This window comes from Oratosquilla oratoria, chromosome 30, assembly GCF_046742065.1.
Source record: "Oratosquilla oratoria isolate Oo_2021 chromosome 30, ASM4674206v1, whole genome shotgun sequence".
Classification (NCBI taxonomy): domain Eukaryota; kingdom Metazoa; phylum Arthropoda; class Malacostraca; order Stomatopoda; family Squillidae; genus Oratosquilla; species Oratosquilla oratoria.
Window position 1 is genome coordinate 4461260 of NC_134806.1, and position 7372 is coordinate 4468631.

Genomic DNA, 7372 nt, shown 5'->3' on the forward strand with positions numbered 1-7372 from the left:
TATAGTGAGGAGAATTGAAAATATTAGGAAGAAGATAAATAATTGTGACAATGCTGTGGTGTTTAACTCAGTGTATATATATATATATATATATATATGTGTGTGTGTGTGTGTGTGTGTGTGTGCGTGTGTGTGTGTGTATACATATATATATATATATATATATATATATATATATATATAAGTGCATTCAATAGATGGCACCACAGGCTTTGCTGACAAACTTGCGTAAGTTTTGGGACCACATTTGGTGCGGTTTCACAGCCCCCACAACTTGTGTGCATCAAACGGTCTAAATTTTCATGTCAATAGCGCCGCATAAGTTGAGTAGTTCCTCTCACTTATGCACGTCACAGAAATTTTTGAGGTGCATTCAACAGATGGGGTAAATTGTTAGAAGTGCACACCTACGTAATATAGCAACAGAAAATTAAATATTAATTTTGTAAATTATAATACATCAACGTAATATACATTTTTCTTGCCGGAGATTAATAACCGAAGAAGTTGCTAAGAGCGATACCCTAGCGAACGGAGCCGCGACGACTTCTTGTGACGCCATCTTTGTTTTGATAGATGCGGAGATCAAATAAATTAAAGTATAATAAATTCGTCTAACCTAACCTAACCTAACCTGACCTAACCTGACCTACCTAAATTAATATATCCTGCATTTAGTAATGTGTATCTGTAATCATAGAGGTCATCAGGGTTGTCGTGAGTGATGTTGATGGCTGGTTTTGGCATCCAATCGAGGTGCAGGGTGTAGAAGAGATTCATAGCTTGAAGAAAAGCATGAAGCTCAGCTCTATAGCACTGTTTTAAAAATGTGTAATGTGGTGACTTCACTTGGAGTGAGGGAACACCCAGTAAACAACATAAACGCCATCGTCAAACTGACATTGACGATACTGGACAGACGACATGGCGTGTATTTGCTTTTAGCAAGGATTTTTGTTATTGATTTCTGCCCAGAAAAAACGTATATTACGTTGATGTATTAAAATTTACAAATTTAATATTTAATTTTCTGTTACTATATCGTGTAGGTATGTACTTCTAAAAAAAAAAGCATAGGAGGGATTTTTGTTTTGAACGGAGTGGTGGACGGACGTCTGTTGGAACTCCACAACTCTTATAGTTTTCCTTGTGTCATACAACGTCCCCGCCATTCAGGACTGGTACAGATATTAAGCGAGACTCAGTGGTTGGTGCAGTGTCATTGTGTATTTAAAAAATTATGGACAAAAAGAATATATCTGATTAAACACTTACCCACCGTGTCGAGTTTCCTCAAAACTGCGCATGCGCAGTGCGCGGCATGTGACGTTGGTACCTCCGCCATGGCTACGTCACTTACCCATCATAATTAATACAAGTGTAATTGTTGCAAAGCGATATGGAGTTTACTCAGGACCGAAATCCCTCACTGATATTGAAACCGACCTTGCATTATGCGACGAGAACGACCCATCACAGGAACACTGGCCACAAATTAACACCGAAAACCGATACTTGTTTTTACAAACCCTCAGTCTATTGACCACGTCCCCCGAACTCCACCAAGCATCGTATAGAACATGATTCGAATAACGTCAATGAACCATCATCTCTCTCTCCACACGAAACACATGAATACTGAGTGCGCACCTCCCCTAGATGAATCTCCCTTGCCTTTGCTCCCCGTCCCGAATATACCAAACTCCTATTCAGGGAAAACACGGCAGTTGATACCAAACTTCGTTGGCTGACCGAAGTCGCCAGAACGTTCAACTCTGATCGAAGATTGACCGAAGTAAAGTTTCGGCGATTACTTCAAAATATGTATATGTTACAGTAAGAACACGTACCTAGGGATTACGTGTAATCCCTGAATGTTTCATTGAATACGCGTAATCCCCTGTTCACTAACATACCCTAACCTAACCTTAGGTTATGTTAGGTTAGTGAAACGGGGATTACGCGTATTCACTGAAACATTCAGGGATTACGCGTAATCCCTAGGTACGTGTTCTTACTGTAACATATACATATAAAGACGCCGTCAAGATATCATAAATGAGTTCAAGGATGGTGCGATTTTATCACCGACACTAGATATTCAGGATTCAGTAGAGAGGACTCGTAAATTCCCCCACATACCTAATCACTCGATACCGTATTGATGTTAACCCACCGAGTCCAGCCCTATACACAGAAGCTCCTGTAGTCAGAAGACCCACTAATAAGAAAATTGGGAACTTGCCTGTTATTGCCCCACCACTATTTTTTTTTTCTGTTGTCTTTGATTTTGTTTATCTTAGGTTAGGTTAGGTCACAAACAAGAGGCAATGTGGAACTCATCGAGAGATGCTACCTGGATATTTAGCTGAGTTTCTTTGGCGTCACTCATCTTCAATTACATTTGGTGGTGATATGTTTAATGCAATTCTTTCTGACATGGTTACATTTTATCCACCTACATATTTTTTTTAGTTCTTTTTGTTTTTAGTATATTTTTCTAGAAAAGGTGTTCTTGATTTCAATACATTTATGTTGTTCAATACATTTGATTCATTACATTTTGGTGGTGGGACAATAACAGGAAAGTTTCGAAAATTAGTAAGATACACTGTAGAAAAAAATATAGGAAATGTTTCAGTCGGCCCTAGGTATATAGGAGAAAAGGTAATGGAGCATATCGAAATTCTAAGCAGAATATAGATCTCTGACTTCATTGAACCATTTTCTGTATAATCATACAAAGTGTTAGCTTATTGTATACCCTGAACGCCATTTGAATTATAGAATATACTTCATATGAATATACTTCATCGAATATACTAGATAGAATATATGAAATATACTTCATACCTATCCTAACCTAACCTAAAGTTCTGCAAATTGCAGTAGTCCATTTCATTTAAATGACACTATAACTAACATTGAAAAAAATTCTGAATTCCGGGCCTTCAATTCTGACTTCCGGGCCTTCTGACAACCGTGCCTTCTGGCTACTGAGCCTTCTGCGTATAAGGCGGACACCAGCCCGTCGTTAGCCACAAGGTTATATTCTTAGATCTTGGTTAGCCAAGGAGCTGACCGGAGTGCATACTGTATGTCGCTTTCTAGAAAACGGGTTACCCACTAAGGGACTTGTTATCACTTGGACCAGCCCCCCCCCCCCCTTCATCAGTTTCTCTTTCCTTTCTTGTCTACGCTCATGTGAATTACGTGAAATGTCTAATGAAAAACCATGGTACTTCAAAAGCTGGGGTATCGGTTATATTTATTATTTACATTATTATAGTTTTTATTTATTCATTTATCATTATTATGATTTTTTCTCGCATCCGGCCTAGATATGGACCAAAAGATCTGTCGGCATGCTCCGCCTTTGTAACCCTTTGTAATTTCTCGATACTGCATTGCCCATGAAAAGTGCCTGGTTAATTGCTGCTGAACATGGCTCCCGCACTTACCCACATCGTACCACTGTACCACCTACAATGGCTGGGTCTGCTTCGTCATCAACCTCGGACTCTCCACGTCCTTCCACATCATCCACATCACAGTGGAAATGCCCGCGGTGTCGCATACCCGGGGTGAATGTATTGTATGCTACGGCTGTACCAAGCGATCACGTCCTACTTCAAGCCAGCGCGATGCACCAGCACGTCCATCGTCACCACCAGCAGCAGTAGTTGCTTCTTCCCCCAAAAGCTTCTGCTCTTCGTGATGCCCTGGAATCTCTCGAGTCTCGGTGTGCCTCCATTACGTCACGTTTCAAGGTTACCTAGGATCGACTGGATGGCATTCAAACTCGTATTGATACTCTTATGACCTCTTTTAACAACTTGTCTACCAAGCTATCTACTAACGATACTACACACCAGTCTATCGTAGAAGCTCGTCACGTTATCATCGCGACAGTTCCGGCGTTCACTGAAAAGCTCGACTCTCTTGCTAATCGACTTATAGAGAAGAATACCACCTCCTCAGTGGACACTTCCTCCCATGGATTGACAGGAAGTGATGTCCAACCTTCTCCACTACCTCGTGTGGCTATCGAAAGTGTAGGAATAATGTTCGATAATTCTGCGCGGCTACATGTCCTCTCTTGGAGTGTTTATGGTATAACCTCCCCTGCACTTGAAGGTATGTTAACTGTCGTCACTTTTTTTTTTTTTTTTTTTCTTCTTCTTCTTCAGGAAGCTTTTGTTGGACATCCCACAACCAGGGGCATAGCCCCCCTCCCTCCCTCACTTCTACGTCACCCGCATTTTGGCGGGTGCTGATTGTAATTTTCACTTGATATGTTATTGCTATAGTAGCAGTACAATATATTATTGTAATTATCTACCATAGCCCAGTAGTCCCCCAAGTCTAGCCCACCCGAGCCTAGCCCTTCTAACCCTAACCCCTCTAATCCTAGCCCCCAAGCCTAACTCCTCTAATCCAAGCCTAGCCCCTCTAAGTCTTGCCCCCCGGCTACTCACTTGCAAAGCCCCCCACTCTAGCCTAGTCTTCCAGCCTAGCCCCCCACTCTAGCCTAGTCTTCCAGCTTAGCCCCCCACACTAACCCTCTCAGCCTAGCCTACCAGCCTAGCCCCCTCAGCTTAACCCCTTCAGCCTAGCCCCCAGCCTAACCCGCAAGCCTAGCCTCCCAAACTTAAGCCCTAAGCTTAGCCCTCCAGCCTAGCCCCCACAGCCTAGCCTCCCCAGTCTACCCCTCCCTTGCATAGCCCCCTCCCTAGAATAGCCCCCCCAGTCTAGCCCAAGCCTAGCCCCACCCTAAGCATAGCCCCATCCTAAGCATAGCCCCAACCCAAGTCACTAAAAAGCCTACCCCCCAACCTAGCCCTCCCCCAAACCTAACTTACTGCCTTGAATGCCCTACAGTGGCTGACTTAATCCCCCAATAGACTTTCTGTCGTAGACGTATGCAAACATTTGCTTGCTGATGACCATTTAGATGCACTTCTCCTTCGTCACCCGCATTTTGGTGGGTGCTGATTGTCTATGACATGACATTTCTGACAGAGAGCCAAATTTGAGTTTGCCATCTGTAATTTTCACTTGATAAACTATTAACAGCCCCCAAAGCCTAGACCCCTAGCCTATCCCCAGGCCCTCACCCTAACCCCCCAGACTACTGTCCCTACCTAGCCCCTTAGCCAATATTATAGCCCTTAGACTAGATCCCCAGAGTAGTCCCTTAGCCCAACCAACCCCGTGCCTAGCCCCCCAGACTAGCCCCCCAGCCTAGCCCCAAAGCCTAGCCCTCAAATCCTAACCCTCCAGCCTAGCCCCCCAGCCTAGCCCCCAGCAAAGCCCCTCAGACTAGCCGCCTGAGCCTAACCCTCCCAGCATAGCCCACCAGCCTAGCACCCCAGCCCGCCAGCCTACCCCCCCAGGCCGAGACCCCCAACCTAACCCCCAGCCAAGCCCCCAGCCTAGCCCCCCAGCCTAACACCCCAGCCGAACCCTCATCCTTGGCCCCACCCCAAGCCTAGCCACCCCAAGCCTAGCTCCGCAAGCCAAGTCTAGCCCCCCTAACCCTAATTTCCCCAGCCTAGCCCACCATCAAAGCCCCTCAGACTAGCCCCCATGATAGGCCTCCCAGCCTAGCCCGCCAGCCTAACCCCCTCAAGCCTAGCCCCCAAGCCTAGCATCCCCAAAGCCTAACCTTCAAGCCTAGCCTTCCCCCAAACCTAGCGCCCCAAGCCTAGCCCCCAAAACTAGCCCCCAAACCTATACCCCTAGCCTATTCCCCCAGCCTACCTCCCTTGCGTAGTCCCCTAGCCTACCCCCCCTAATCCTAGCCCCCCAAGCCAAGCCCCTCCCCAAACTTAGCTTCCCCCCAAGCCCAGCCCCCTAAACCTAGTTCCCCCCAAGCCTAGCCCTCCAAACCTAGACCCTCATGCCTACCCTCAAGCCTTACCCTCCAAACCTAGCCCCACCAGCCTAAGCCCCTATCCTAGTCCTCAACCTAGCCCCCCAGCCTAGCTCTCCAGTCTAGCCCCCAAAACTAGCCCCCAGCCTAGCCCTCCATCCTAGGCCCCACCCCAAGCACAGCCCCCTATCATAGTCCTCCAATCCTAGCTCCCCAAGTCTAACCCCCGAAGCCTAACCTCCCCAGCCTAGTCTTCCAGCGTAGCCCTCCAGCCTAGCCCTCCATCAAAGCCCCAAAACTAGCCCCCATAATAGGGCTCCCAGCCTAGCCCGCCAGCCTAACCCCCTCAAGCCTATCCCCCAGCCAAGTCCCCAAACCTAGCCCTCAAACCTAGCCCCCCAAAAACCTAGCATCCCCAAAAGCCTAACTCCCAAGCCTAGTCTTTCCCCAAACCTAGCCCCCAAGCCTAACCCCCAAGCCTTGTCCCCAAGAATCCTAGCCCCCAAACCTATCCCCTTAGCCTATTCCCCTAGCAAAGCCCCCTAGCCTGTCCCCCAAGCCTAGGTCCCAAGCCAAGCCCCTCCCCAAGCCTAGCTCCACCCAAGCTTAGTTCCCCCCAAGCCTAGCCCCCCAAGCCTAGCTCCCAGCCTAAGCCCCCATCCTAAGCCCCCAGCCTTGAACCCAGCCTAGCCCCCCAAAAACCCAGAACTCCTAAAACCTACCCTCCAAACCTAGCCCCATAGACTAGCTCCCAAGAAGCCTACCCCCTAGCCCATTCTCCCAGCCTAGCTCCCTTGTGTAGCCCCACAGCCTAGTACCATCACCCTATTCCTCCAACCTACACCCCCACCCTAGCCCCCCCCAGATTAGTCTCCCTGCCCAGCCCCTTAGCCTAGCCCCCAACCTAGCGCGAATACCCTAGTCCCCTAACCTAATCCTCTACCCTAGTCCCCCATCCTAGGCCCCACCCCAAGCCTAGCCCACAAAGCTAGCCCCCAAACCTAGCCCCGTAGCCTACTCCCCAAGCCTAGCCCACAAAGCTAGCCCCCCAAGCATTCTAGCCCCCAAGCCTAGCCCCGTAGCCTACTCCCCGAGCCTAGCCCACAAAGCTAGCCCCCCAAATCTAGCCCCGTAGCCTACTCCACAAGCCTAGCCCACAAAGCTAGCCCCTCAAGCATTCTAGCCCCCAAATCTAGCCCCGTAGCCTACTCTCCAGCCTACCTCCCTTGAGTAACCCCCTAGCACATCTCCCTAGCCTACCACCTTAAGCCAAGCCCCTAAGCCAAGCACCTCCCTAAGCTTAGCTCCCAAACCTAGCCCTCAAACTTAGTTCCCTCCAAACCTAGCTCCCTCTAAGCCTAGATCCCTCCAGGCCTAGTTCCCTCAAAGCCTTCCCCCCAAATCTAGACCCCCCCAAGCCTGGTCCCCCAAACCTAGACCCCCAAACTTATCCTCAAGCCTAGCCCCCAAGCATAGCCCCCCAAGCATAGCCCCAAG